General features: G+C 36.0%; 1 protein-coding gene across 1 annotated transcript in view; it reads right to left on the bottom strand.

Moving 5' to 3' along the window:
- The window catches only part of ARSJ (arylsulfatase family member J), a 73,313-nt gene that overhangs the window by 55,914 nt on the left and 1,757 nt on the right, over nt 1–15,642 (bottom strand). The window lies entirely within an intron of this gene.

The raw sequence follows: 15,642 nt of genomic DNA, 5'->3' as shown, positions 1-15,642 counted from the left end.
TACAACTAATTAGAACAACAACAACAAACCTAAGGAAGTTGCACAAAGGAGAGGAGGAAAAAAAGTCAATTATTATTCATTAGTGGATTTGAAGTGACAGATGTAATTGACAAAGAGATTCCTAGAACTTATAACCAGTTGGAACTATCTGCTTGGCCAAGCACTGCCTTTTTCTGTTTTCTTTTTGCTAGTATTTGAATGAGTAACCTTAAAGTTGTCTTCAGTTCCTCCTTTTCTTCTCATCTTGTTTGGAGTCCATCAATAACTTTTGTCTGCTCTAAGTGTGGAATACACTCAGTATCCACTCCTCTCATCACCTCTCTCCACACCCCATTCTCTCTCACAATGCCAGGGACTCATTAACAGGTCTTCTGGGGTAAACCTTACTTCTACAATATATCCACAACACAGCTGTTAAAGCAACTGTGCTAAAACTCAAGTTGGATCATGTCACTCATCTGGTCCAAGCCTTCCAATGGCTCCCATTTCACTCAGAGGAAAAGTCCTTGTCTTGGCGTTATGGTTTGGAATATGAAGTGTCCCCTTAAGACTCCTGGTTTGAAGGTTTGATCCCCAATGCTTCAATGCAGAGGTGAGCCTCTGGGGAAGTGATTCTATCTTGAGGGCATTAAACTCATCGATGGAGCTGATGGCATTGTAGAAGGGTGGTGGACATTTTAGGAGTGAGGCCTAGTTGGAGGAAGTAGATCACTGAGGATGTGTCCTGGAAGGGTGTATATAATCTTCTGCCTCTCCCTCTCTTTTTCTGCTTCCAGGTTGCCATGAGGTGAGCAGCTTTACTCCACCACACCTTTCTACCATGGCATTTCTGCCTTGGAACCAGTCAACCATGGACTGAAATCTCTGAAACATGAGCTCAAATAAGTATTTCCTCCTTTAAGTTGACTTTCTCAGATATTTGTCGCAGTGACAAAAAGCTAACACACTTGGCCTGCAGGATCCGACTTTTTTAACTGCTTTGACCCCAATTCCTCTTACCCTTTCCTGTCCTCTCTCTGGTCCAGGCTAACTGACCTCTTCAAGGTACCTGAACACACCAGAAATGCTCTTGTCACAGGACCTACACATTTCTGCTCAGAGCAGCTACTCATAAGGCTTCCTCTCTTACTTCATCTCTTTGTGCGACCTTCCCTGAGCAGTGCATGGTATTGCCCTCTCAACTGCTGTGACTCCACATTCTCTTTACTGCCTTATTATCTGTCATAGAGCACATTAACCTCTAGTATACTATCTATTTTACTATTTTATGTGTATCTCCTTGCTCTGAAGTTCAAATGTCATGAGAACAAGTACTTACATGGTGTTTTCCAGTGTCTCAGAATAGTACCTGACAAAGACTAGGTGCTCAATATTGAAGGAATGAATGAATGATGATTGAATTTCAGGAAAATAAACACAAGACCAATTAAATTAAGGGTAGCAACTTCAAGAACCATTAACTGGCAATGGAAAGTCAAGAAGGCCTACAAATTAATCAATGCATAGTTTTCTCCATTATAGAGTATCTAAGGATATGAATTTAACTTTGGAGTCTCTTTAAAAGCTGAGAAATAATAACACCAACCTTATGGTTCCAGGTGAGAGAAAATGACAAAATATTAATATTAGTCTCAAAAACTCTATTTTTAATTACTTATGTTTTTTGTTTGGTTCTTTTGACGTCTGACATCATTCAGAGGCACATCAGAAAAGGGATCTGCAAAGTTCTGTTAGAAACAAATCATTAGGCTGGTTGTGGTGGTAACGTGCCTGTAATCCCAGCAACTCTGGAGAGTGAGCCAGGAGAATCTTGAGTTCAAAGCTAGCCTCGGAAACTTAGCGAGGCCCTAAGCAACTTAGCGACACCCTGTCTCTAAATAAAATACAAAATAGGGCTGGGGATGTGGCTCAGTGGTTGAGGTCCCTGAGTTCAATTCTCTGTACCAACCCCCACCCCCCAAAAAAAAAAAATCACTGGATTATTTTAGCAAATCTCAGATCTTTGATCCAACTGACTCAGCTTTCTTTTAGAGGTACATGATGGCAACAAACTCCCTAGCTAATTCAGATGGTTACAGCTCCTTAGTATGTTATGCTATGTATGAATACATCCAGAAACTGATGAAAATTAAGATCAAATTCATAGCTTAATTATTTGAACCCAAGAGAACCATCTGTGACGGGCCCCGCCCATCGGCCATTAAGTCTGAGAGCTAAGATGGCGCTGAGCGGAAGTTCCTCGGAGCACTTAGGTGGTAAACAACTTTCAGGAGGTCTGACACCGGGAGCATGAGATGCACGGGAACACCGCATGCCACGGGGCAACTGCCAATGGACTGGCTGAGTCCATGTGATGTGCACGTGGACAGGCTGCTGATTGGCTGATGGGCTCTATAAGGGAATGGTTTCTGGGGTAGGGGGAGGAAGAAGATCTACGGGAACTCTGTAAGAACCTGGGGTAATAAAACTGCTTGAGGAAGATCGTGTAAGAGTCGTCATTGCGAGCGACAACCATCCATTTTTTCAAGTTGGCATTATGGCTGAAGTTTTAAAGAAAGCAATATTCATATGTTTATATCTCCTAGTATCTTTAATTTCACGATTTTGTTTTAGAAATTCAGTTGTTCTTTGTTCTTGAGCCAATGGCTTTGCCTAAAATAGGAACATTTTTATCACTCATTTTATGGGAGAACAGAAGCAATTTAATATGGACCATGTCTCTTTCAAGGGATGAATCTGTGAGACCTGAAACCAAGCTTTCAGTTGCAGAGGAAAACAGATATGTTTGAGGCAAAAAAGACATGAATCAACTGACTTGCACAGTAAATGTCTATATGCATATACTAGGTGTTAAATAAATGAGAGTGGGAAAATGAGAGAGGAAGACAGTAATAATGGCCATGGAGCATCAAAGACCAGGACTCTATTGCAGTGTTAGGCGGTATGGTCCCAGACCAACAACTTCACTGTCACCAGAGAATTTCTTGGAAATGCAGAATTTAGATTTCTAAAATAAAATTATTTCTAAGGTAGAGATGAGGGGAATAATGTTTAACAAGTTCTCCATGTAATTTTCTTGTACTGTTTGCAGTTCTAAACGTCTAATTTTTAATAACTTAAGAGGTTATTAGAATCAATATATATGGAAAAACTATTAAAAGTCTTCAAAGTCAAATTTAAAGTATTTTATAGAAATTATATAATGGTTACTTCAAAATACAGTAATAAAAATAGAATTGGAATTATATTTTAAATATCTTGAGGGATCTGTGCTTGTTGAATATTTAAGAAATTATGATAATAAAATGTTAAGATATTTCATCTCAATAATGAGAAAGTATAGTTTGATTAATGGTTTAAATATTCTTAGAAATTGTGACAGACTATTGTCATTTTAAATTTATATATGAAATAAAGAAGAAAAACTTATTCCAATTTCCCAAAATTTTATGGGAAAATCAGTTTGAAAATGAATTTCTGGTTTTAGAATAAGTATATTTTTTTCAGTCTGCTCTTGCTCTACTTGAATATTTATTGACTTCCACTCTGAAGATAAGTTGTGCAACTATACCAAACCAATCCTATGGATCATCAAGGTAACGTAGTTGAAAAATCACCTTGGATTTGGAATCCTAGCTTCATTATTTACCATGGGACCTTGGCCAAAACAATTTACTTCTCTGAGCTTGAATTCTCATATGTAAAATGTAGATAATAATTATTATTTTAGAGTTATGAGGCTTTGAGAATATTATGAAGAAGATACAGATGTAGATATACACACATATTTAGAGATAGTTATATTGGAGGATATACATTAGAAATTAATATATAGAAAGTAAATTCCTTATCACTTATATGCCATCTTTAACTAAATTCTTTAGTTAAGAAAATAATCAGAGCAAAACACTGATTTTGAGTGTTTGAGTTTATACTTTCAAATGTGTTTTAAAAATCTGAACCTAATTAAAATTTAATTTGATAAGTCTGAGTTGCTCAGTTCAGATAGCTTAGTAGCAGTCTTACCCAATGCAAGAACCTGCTGTTCAAAGACTATCTTGCAAACTGTTCAAACCCAAAGATAATTTTTATAATCTGATAAAACAACTTAAATTTTCAGTTCTTCAGCTTCAAAATTGTAGCACTATCTCTCTATAAATATATAGTAAATTATAGTATCACTTAAAATCTTATAACATAGATCGCCTGTGGTGAAAATGAATATTATGATACAGAAATACCATCAAATTTATAGTCTAGATTTAAATAAAATGGGTTAATAATTGGAATGGAGTTGGCAAGTACAGATAGTTCTTTTGTGAATTTTTGCAAGGTAGGAGAGCAGAGAATTTGGAGCAAGTGTGTTCACTTTTTTTGTTGTTGTTTTTAGATAGAAGGAATTTAAACTCATTTGCACTGATAGAAATGATTTAGTAGAGAGAGAAAGCAATAATGAAGAAGAGAAAGGGTGAAATTGTAGGAATCAGGTTCTTGAGGACATAAGAAAGAGCTCAGAGCTCTGGAGGCTTGTGTCTTCGATTGATAGATGTACTTCAATGCCTAGGAGAAGGAAGGCAGAAAACATGGTGGTCAATGCAGGTAGGTTCATAAATTTGGTGTTGGTAATATAAAAGAGATAATGTATTATTGTTTTTGTTCTTCTTGTGGAACTTCGAAGTAAGGAAATGAGCTGATAAGAGGACATTTGCAATTAGAAGAGACAAGAAGTTTGGGAAATAGTCGTTCTGAGGAAGGGGACACAATAGAGGGAGGTAAAAAAGAAATCACTGGATAGTTCTGAGTGCCTGTTTTGTTTGTGGCATGCATTTAATTTCACCAAGTATCAGTTGTCAAAGAAGTCCTTGTTGCTGTATCTACCTGTTGGATGGACCTTCTCGGGCACTGAATGTTGCCAAACAGTGCTTACCAAGCCTACTTGAGTCTTGAAATGATTTAGTAGAGAGAGAAATAGAAATGATTTAGTAGAGAGAGAAATCTGTATTCTGGTACTCACACAGGGTCTAGTCAATTTCTCAGCTTCTCTGTTTTTGTTTTTAACCCTCTCTACCAGGTCCCAGGACAAGGATGTATGGAGAAAGCTTATCAGTATACTGCTTCAGCAAGGGGACAATGACCTTAGTGGTTATTTTTTGGATTGTCTCCCCATGAGGCCCAGCTATTTGAAGATTAGGTGTTGGTGATATAGGAGAGACATTTTATTATTGATTCTGTTCAGTCAGTGGAGAGATATTCTAAGTCATTGTTATAAAATGAAGGAACTGGAAAAATGATAAGCAACATTCTTTGAGCTCTAAGAATTCTTTTAGTCTGTGTTAGCTGCCACTTCTTGTTATAGTAATGAAAAGATGTGGAAAACCTATCTATATAAGGTAAACTTATAATTTCTTATTAGGATTCTACATAGACTCATTTTGGGAAAAAATGATAAGAATAGTTGAGATTTTTGGAATGATTCATTTTTCTATTCAAAATATATCCCTGAGGAATTCAGTTAAACCTAAAACTAAAATATATTCAGCATCTATTATATGCCAGGCTTTTACAAATCTGGTCTCATTTACTAAGATAAGTTCAACAGTAAGTAATGATCTGTGAAGTTCCTGTTCTCTCATTGAATGAGGAGACTCACAAGCTCCAAAGAACTTAAATTTCATTGTTAAGTGGGGAGCTAGTGCTTAGACCTAGGCATTCAATCTTATGCCACTCCTTCTCAAATAACTCCCATTTAACATGTGTGCTTTCCCTGAATATGAGAAAGTTGAAAATTATTTGAGCAATTGTTTAAAATTGTTACCCCTCTCAATATCCATGTCTAATTATCAACGATATTATCTCAGTTGATGAGAAAAGGTGATATGAACATTGATAATTTTTAAATCAAAACACTTCTTTATATTTTAAGTAATTACTAGTTGATAAAAATGTGAAAACTCCTGAAATTAAGAATTAACTCAAATATGTTAGTCATTAAAACAGTTATTTTAAGATTTTCTCAGAGATTTTCACTTGATTCAATGTGATTATTGACTATTTTTTGAGAGTCTGTTTATCAATAAATATTCAGAGACTAATTATGGGGTAGTTTTAAATTGCTCTGCCTGGAGACAACCAGGATTATTAAGGTTACACGGGTTTCCGCAAGGCAGGCCCTGTTCTAAGTTCTTAATGTACATAAACTTAATCCTCTCAATAAACTCCACAAGTTAAGTACAAGAATCATCTCCATTTTTCCTTGAGAAATCTGAATCATAAAGTTATGTGACTCAGGTCACACAAGTTCCTTACTGTTAACTATAGTTCTTTCTGTAAGCTTTTAAAAACTAGACTCTACAGATTTTATAATTTGGTTTATTATACTAAATTGTGGGGTATTGGGAGGAAAGCGGTAAGTAAATAATTGTAACATTTCATTATGAAAATTGAAAGAGAAATATGAAAAAGAGACTAAAGAAAATGTACTCAACTTTGCCAGGGTGGGGTGAAAAGATGGTCAGAAAAGGATTGCAGAGATGAGGGTGGTGGACCATCTGAAGGATGCAGCAGTGTCTTCCCAGAGGACAAAGGCGGCCATGCTAGCAAAGGAACCTATTCAGAAGGATAAAGGAGATAAGAGATGTTGCCCTGGGGGAAAGCACAAGCATCTGGGCAGTGATAATCTAGAGAGTATAAATGAGGAAGCACTGAGAGATTGCACCATAACCTTATCAGAGGCTGGACTTTGCAGGTCCTTATATGGAATTCTTAGCAATTGGGCAGCTGTATACAGGAAGTAGGAGCTGTTAAAAATTTTAAAGTGGGGGAGTGGCAGGAATTGGACTATGTTATAGAAATTTCACTCAGGTCCTATTGTGGAGTATGGATCAGAAGCTGCAGGCATCATAATAATTTAAGAGGCAATTGAAATAATTATCACAGAACACACAAGGTCCTGAAATCTAGAACACAAAATATTCATTCGAAATTATTTTCTGTGTACCTGTGGGGCAATAGTCCCTGGGTGAGCCGACATTCAAAACTGAATAAGATATATTAATGCTATTCAGTAAAATGCTTTAGAAGTATTGTTGATTTAAGGAATGTTAAGTAATTACTGTTTTTCCCATTACCTTGTTTGCAAATTTCTCCTTTAGTGTTAGACTTTTAACATCGCTGTTGAAATACACAGCTGTTCTCGCTTGTCACAGGCTTAGTGGGGTTCCAGTAGGTTCTGCCAAGCATGACAACCAACAACTACAACAATCTGAAAGTGCAGAAACTTAAGAAAATTCACCCCTCAGCACTTTCCTGAACACTTTAGAACAATATCATTATGTTCTTAGAAGATAAAGTATCTAAAATTAAAATATATAGGGTTAAAAAATATACATAGGGTTTAATTTTAATTTTGTAAATTGACAATGAAATTGGAGAAGAGAGAGAGCTGAATATGCTCACAGAAATCTTTAAAAAAGAACAAATAGCCAGTTATTTTAAGGTTTGCATTGATTAAAATGCATGGAGACATAGATCTAAGTTTAAAAGAATTTTTACTTAAAAGTTACATAATATGCAAGTTCTCAAACTATTTTCATGTTACCTCATTTGATCAGTGAAATAATTTCTGAGGTTGGAAAGGTAAATGACATTCATTTTCATATTCTACAGATGAAAACAATGTGGCTCAGAAAGATTAAATAACTTATTCAAGGTCACAGTCAGGAGCTTGTTAGTCGAATCAGCACTGTGACTTGATTTTCTCACTATGCTATTTCTGCTCAATCACGTTGCCTGTCAGAGGGAAATAAATACTCATTACTCATCTATTCATTCATTCATTCTTCACACATTTGCTTAGTGCCTATTAGTACAAAGCACCGGATTGGGTGCTGTGAGATTTATGGAGATTATAAATCAGTCTCTCTTCTCAGGGGACCAGGAAAGGAGCAAAAGGTTTGGTAATAGCTGTGAACGAGTGGAAAATCATGGCTAATAAGACAGTTCTAGAAAGAATTATGAAAGGTCATCGTTGAGATAAATTATTTCTGGCTAAGGAAACATGGAAAATTGTATGGGGAATGTGGTTTTTTAGCTGAGTCTTAATGGGTGGTTGGCATTTGGGGCAAAGAGAAGGCTATGAATTCCAGGGAGCAGAGACAGCAAAAGAAAAGAGATGTCAGATTTTGCTGGAGAAATGAAACCATCTGACTCTCTTGAGCAGAGTTTAAAGGTATAGAGGCTAATATTTTTGTTTGAAGACTGGACTAGGGAGCTTACAATTTTGTAGGAGGCGGAATGGGATGACGGAAACAATGAGGATTTTGTTAAGTCAGTGAGGGTTTTTGAACAAGCTTAGGTTCAAGCATTTGCTCTGTGGATTAGAAGCTCTGTGATGTGACCTATTTATATAACCCTCTAAAATTTTTATATGCCATCCATAAAATGAGGACATTTGTTAAATATTTTATTAATATTTCTCAAAATAATAAAATTATTTTGCCTTCGGGGCAGATGTGAAGATCAAATGACAGGATGTCTGAAAAGCAAGTGGCATAGGAAGGCCCTCAGTAAAAAGGATTCATTTCTTTTCTCATTTTTTTGGTAGTTACTGGAGAACCAGGGGGACATTTGCTGAGGGTGGCGATGTAATGAGAATCATGTTTTAGCAATGCAAATGTGTTGGGTGAATTAGAAAAGGGAGTAAAAGATTAGAGGCAGAAAGTCTTTTCAAAATAGAGCACACAAGAGAAATAGATGCCTCCCCGATTAGGTAACACTACTGGGAATATTTAATACTTAGAATGATAAAAGAACATCTCAACAGAGTCTAATTATGTCAGAATGAAGTACAGGAAAAGATTAATTTAAAATTAATTCTAGAATATTACTACAGAAAAAAAAATGAAACCAAACTTTGAAATAAAAGAAGCTTTCACACTGAGCCTACATTAAGAGCAGGAGCTCCCGGTCTTTCAATCCTTCCATCTCTGATCTCTGATAAAGGTCACTGGATGAAACCAGATGTGCTTAGCCCTCTGCACCTGGATAAATCTCCACCTTTCAGACCATGTAATCAGGAAACTCAATAGTATTACCTGAACAGGGATTCACTTCAAAGCATGTCTTTTTAGAAAAGACTCTCTTAAAACTGAGGGCTTTGATCATCAGGGTGAGCCAATAGCTTACTTGACCATGATTCTATCATGAGAACAACCTCAGGGTCAAATAGGAATTGGCGGCTCCTGTAGAATGGTCCCAACTGTTGAACTACTCTTTATCACATGCACATGTGAGGTTTTAAAGCCATCTTATCCACTTGCTATATTCATTTTTCCAAAGTCAAAGTAAGACTTGAAGAAAATTTCTATTTCTTCTGAATCGGTATTACATTTTTAAAAATGTTTATGTATTAACTATTTATAAAGGTAATGAGTGAACTCTTACCAGCTGATATTTACTGAGTACTCTCCAGGTGTAGAATGCTACTTAAAACAGGCCCTGAGTAAAGTGGATGGACAAGGAAGCACCCACGAACTCGACCTTTCAATCCAAGCTGAGAGGAAACCCATGAAATGAACTAACTGAACCTAGTCCCCTAAGCTTCCTCTGGACTCTCTCCTATGAGAATGACTAAAAGAATTCAGCTACTTTTTCAGTTTCCAACACTAGCACAATTATAAACTGAGAATTTAGCATCTTAAGGCAGTCCTTGGTTATCCCCTGGAAGACTCATTCTTCTGCCTTTGCAACCCCCTGCAGTCCACACAGGTCTACATTCATTCTCATCTTCCTAGAGCTGCAGGCTGCATACCTAACTCTACCTATTTCCGCTCCAGTAGTTGGCGATGGACAGTCAGAAGACCCAGCTCAATCTCCAGAGAAAAGCTATAATTAAAACCAAACCCTTACTATTTCTTAAGAGAGCTTCTAGAAAAAACATCGCACTATACCTTTCAGCCCCATTTATTTAAGTCTTCACCAAAACTCCAATCTTCCCAACATATCAACTTTCACTGAGTCTAAACTCTGTCTGCATCCTCTACTCTGATTCACCCCTTCTCTATATGAACTCCTAGTCCTCTTCCACAAGTTCTGTTATTGAAAGTCTATTATTTAGAGAGTCCCCTTTGCCCTTAACTCTTTCCTGGACATTTTCTACTTTTTTGCTCTAATTGATTGCTGGTTATACTGTTAACTCGGGACTGGGCTTTTACCTACATCCAAATATCACAGAACCTGGAGAAGGGGTGGGAGTTCTAATTCTCTCACGGGTGCTTCTGAACAATTTTGGTTTCTGACTCCCTTTATAAGCTCAACTCCTTTGAAAAACAAGGTAAGGGACTATAGATAGAATCACTATTGTTCCTGTTAAAGAGTTTTTTAACCAGTCCCAGGTCTCTCCCCTGATTCCCCATTCAAAGATGATCCCCAAATGGGCTTACTTCCTCATACCACTACTTCGCCCCTAACTATCAATGACTTAGACATTCATGGGAATGATCCATCCAATTTCTAATCTTTCCCTTTTCACTTCCAAAAATGTTTTCCTGCATCTCACTTTAGCACTCACTCCCCCATCATTAAAAAAATAAAAAAATAAAAAAATAAATTCACTGCTTACAAAATTTTGGTCCCAGTATACACTACCCCAAATACTATTACCTATCTTTGTAGCTTTTCAAATTTACTGTAGTGTCTTACTTCACCTGCTTCAAGACAGGCAATCCATTCACCCCAGCGCTCTTTTAGAGAACATAAACTCCCCAGAGATTCATTCAGAGTCCATGACCTACCATTCTATTCATTTGGGAAATCCCCAAATATAGTTCAGTCCTCCCCTTCACCTTCACTGCCTCTGCACCAAAGCAACTGAGTGTGACGGGAGAAAAGCAAACAAATGATGACTGGGCTCTGCAAAAATTTATGACTCCAAATCTCAAGTGAGCTTTCATTACTGCCCAGCATCCTTACTCAATATGCTTACTGTCCTAGAAGAATATTTTATCTCTCTCTCTTTAAACCTCTAGATCTTCTTTCTCAGCTGATGGTACCACTTGTTATATTACTTAGTAGAGTAATCCAGAATGACTTCATATTTCCAAAGCCAAATTTTCTGACCTATTTGTATCTGTATATCATTCTCCTCCTTCTTTCCTATTAAAATAAATGAATTGGTAAAGATTAGCAAAGGCAACTTTGAATAATAAACAGGAGGACATAAATTCTAAATATCAATATATATTATAAAGCTACAGTAATTAAGAGAATTGCAAATTGGCACAAAGACAGACAATGGACAGAACAAAGTCCAGCAACAGACAAAATGTGGACATTCATCTGTTTCATGAAGAAGGTGGCACTGCAGTAGAGATTTTAATAAACTGAGATAAATAAATATACAGGTAGAAAAAAATTATCTTGAACTCTGATTTATACCATACTAAAATTAATTGCAAATGAATTGTAGATCTAGATATAAAAGTAAAGCAGTAAGACTTTTGGAGAAAAAAACCTGTTATGATCATGAGGTAGGCAAGAATATCTTAAATAGGATGTAAAAAGAATGTAAACGGATTATGATAAAATTTAAACTTATTCACCAAAACAAACAAAAAACATTGAAAGTGAATAAGCAGGCTGGAGTGGAAGAAGATATTTGCAATATAAATATATAACAAAGGAATAGAATAGAATTACCACAAATCAGTAAGGAGAAAACAATCACATTAAGAGAAAAGAGGCTAAAGACTTGAATGAATGCTTCTTAAAATGAGATATCCAAATGGTCATAAAACTATATGAAGACACAAGAGTTCATTAATTATCAGGGAAAGGAAAATTTAAAACAGTAATGGACTACCAGTGCAAAATGACCAGAAAGACTAAAATGAAAAAAGACAATACCGAATGCTGACAAGGATGTGAAGCAAATGGAACTCCCCATACAATAGCTAGTGACAGTGTAAACTGGTAGCATCACTTTGGAAACTGTTAGGTAATATCTACAAAAATTGAACATGTACATTCCCTATAGCCCAGCAATTCCACTTCTTGGTAAGTATTCAAGAAAAATGTATACATGTGTTTACCAAAAAACATACAGAAGCATGTTTATGGCAGCACTATTCATAATAGCGCAACACTGGAAAGAACCAAATATCTATAAACAGTAGAATGGATAAACTGTAGTATATTTATACAAAGGAACACTGTTTAATGCTGAGAATGAACAAATTGTATTCACAGACAACACCATGGAAAAGTTTTATAAACATGATGTTAAAAGAAGTCAGACATAAGATAGTACCTTCACTTTAATTCCACTCATATAAAGTTCAGAAATAGACAAAATTATTCTAAGGTGTTAGAAGTCAGGAGAGTGATTATCCTTGGCAAAGTGCAGCAGTTGGATAGGGGTATGTTTTAAGTGAAATGAATTTATCAAATATCCTGGCACACTGTTGGAGTTACCTTTGCATTTGTTAAAATGATCATCTAAGTATTTCAATTGGGCTAAATAAAAAACAGAATAGAAAAACCACAAAATTATTGTTAAAGATATGAATTTAGTTCAGACTGCCCATCGTCCCTGTTCTGTATGCTTCAATAAACACATGTCTAAATTTTGCAAAACTTTTCATTCTGAAGCCTTCATTATGTTCTCTTTTAAGAAGAAATGTTGCCATTTCTCCATGTCATTATTTGCAATGTGTCATTATTTTCTTAAAAAAAAAAAAAGAAAATTACCTTGAAATAAACCCAACTAATGCAGCCACTTTCCCAGGCAAACTTTCGTCTCAACAGGTCAACATTCAACACCGAGAGTGCTGTTTCTCAAAGTCCAATGACCAGAACGTCTTTATAATTAACATCTCTTGGAATCTGTTGTCACATCTATATAAAATGCAAGTAACAGTCACAGCTACCTCCATAGAGTTGTCATAATCATTAAATGAGAAAACGTGCATAAGATACATTATCCCAGAACATAGTGACTGCTCAGTAGATGCTACCATTTAATACTAACACTCTTATTTTATTACCAGAGTGTTATCATCACGATAACCTGACTTGCTCATTAAATTCCTGGTGATTTCTGGATTCAGTTCTAGACCTACTGAAGCTGAATCACTGATTAAGTGCAGAGATCTGCATTTTAACTAGCATTTTGATGATTCTTTTTGCACACTCCAATTGGAGAATGACTATCTGGAGATTAGGGCTTGCTCCTTATCTGCTCCTCACAGCTCCAACACAGCGATCTGAACACAGTTGATGCTTACTCATGGGCTAATTGATATTCAATACTGCTGGACTGGTATGATGAATTTTTAAAAGAATCTGGAATTTGTTATAGATGTGTACAGTCAAAAAAAAGTTTTTTTTTTACATTTGACCACAGCAAAATATTATGAAAGGGCTGTTTTGTTAAATAGTATTAAAATAAATTTAGCTTCTATCATTTCAACTCTTCTTTTGTCATGTGAAGATATTTGAATACTCTTACATTTCACATAACCTATTTTTCCCCTTGAAATAATTCAGTCCATTTGGAATTTTATTGCTTCCTTTTTTGCTTTAGAGGATCCAGAAAGGCTAGACATGTGCTCATAGAGAGGATAAATGACCATATTCTTTGGGCCCTGTAGTATTAATATTGAGCCTGGAGCTAAGTTTCTATAACCACTTTCTTTTTTACATCTGTGTTCATTTAAAGGAAAGTTCCAGCAATTTGTTTAAAAGGAAAACTAGAGGTGAAATGTCTTTAACTGTTAATTTAAATAGAAATTTAAATCAAGTAACACAAGATATTTTAACTTTCTGTCCAGAGAACAGTAATACAACTTGTTGCACTGAATAGAAAGTTTTAATATGAAAAGAAATCTTCTTATTAAATATTTGCATTGAGAGTATAGAAGAGTCAACCTCTGACCAAAGAGAAAAATTAGGAATTATTTCCAGCTTAATTTGTTTCATCTTAAGTAAACATGAATATCAAAAGATTAGAACCTCAATATCTTATCAGTGCAAGATATTTTTCTTGTTTGATGAAAAACCCTGAACATACACTTTATTGTGAAAAATATACTCATACAATTTAATTACATATTTTTCAAGTACCGTTGGCTATCTGCACAAATTTCAGTTTTATAAATTAGAAGAACAGGTCTAGTGAGGCTATATGACACATTCATTTCATGAGCTAAATATAAGATAGTTGAGATTAAACATGAAGAACTTGACCTCCAGGCCACCAGATGGACTTCTTGTTTTCCAGCCAACAATCTGTTCCATTGTAAATATCAAATGCCCTTGACTTTATAATGCATAATTAACCTTTAAGTTGACTCAGAAGTACATACAGTGGGATTCCTCTTTAAGGATTTTTTTGTTTGTTTGTTTTTCTAGCAGTGATGCTAAGTTTTGACAGTTTGCTAATCAGTGGAAATTATGCTGTAAGCAAAAGTCTTTGCAAGACAGAGATTCCTAAAAAATATTGTAGTCTTTATTTTTCCAATGGATACTGGCTACTCCTATAGGATCCAATTCCAAGAATAACTTCAGTAAAGGAAGGGTTCCCTGTCCTGCAACTGAAATCACAAGGCCTATAGAGTGAAACTATTAAGGTTTCTTTTCTACCTCTATCCAGAAGTAGTTTGATTCCTGGTTCTCCTGCTTTCTCTCCATTCCAGACTGAACTGGGGCAATGAAATCAGTTACAGTAACCTATATCCTGATCGGATAGAGCACAAATATGAAAATGTGTGAACACCTTAATTAAGTGGAAGATTTGGCTATTTAGGAAAACGATGGCAATATTAAGAACACTTGAGCATCCAAATAACCTGAGCATTGTTACTCAGAAAATTGTTAGTTCTGTGAGGAGCAGTAGAAAACTTCAGGAATCTTATTTTTGTTGAGTATTTACCATGAACTTTCTTGTATTTTGAGAACTGCCTTGGCAATTAAATAAGGCCTCATAGTGACGCCACAAGAAGAAAAAAATTTAACCAACAAAGACCCAAGCAGAGTCCTATACGCAATGATTAGATTTTACATTACCTTCCATCTGTTGTTGTGACCCCCTTTCTCTTTGTGGTGACCTGTGACTTTCATCATTCAATTCTAGATTTAAGAACAAGCAAGAGTTGTAGAAAATTTTGGGCTGTGCTTCTTATCATTGATGACCAGTGTGAATTTTTTTTCGGGGAATTGAGCGTTACTGAGGATTGAACTCAAGGTCACTCGACCACTGAGCCACATCCGCAGCACTATTTTATATTTTATTTAGAGACAAGGGTCTCACTGCGTTGTTTAACACCTCGCTCTTGCTAAGGCTGGCTTTGAACTCAGGAAACTTCTGCCTCAGGCTCCTGAGCCAATGGGATTACAGACGTGCGCCACCGCATCATCAGGCGACCAGTATGAATCCTACTGTGACACCAGAAAGCAAAACTGAGCATACTTTAAAGTCAGAATAAACTTGGAATCGGTACTGCTTCTGGAGTTCTCTGGTTGGTGGAGGAGTGTTACAGTCCTGACCTCATTCAAAAGCTCACAGCTGGCTCTGATCCTAAGGAAAACGAGATGACTACTGACTAGATGATCAAGGTTCATTAAACCGGGCATTAATGTTTAATGCCA

Source organism: Sciurus vulgaris, assembly GCF_902686455.1.
Source record: "Sciurus vulgaris genome assembly, chromosome: 9".
Taxonomy (NCBI): Eukaryota; Metazoa; Chordata; class Mammalia; order Rodentia; family Sciuridae; genus Sciurus; species Sciurus vulgaris.
This window is presented reverse-complemented; position numbering and strand designations above follow the sequence as displayed.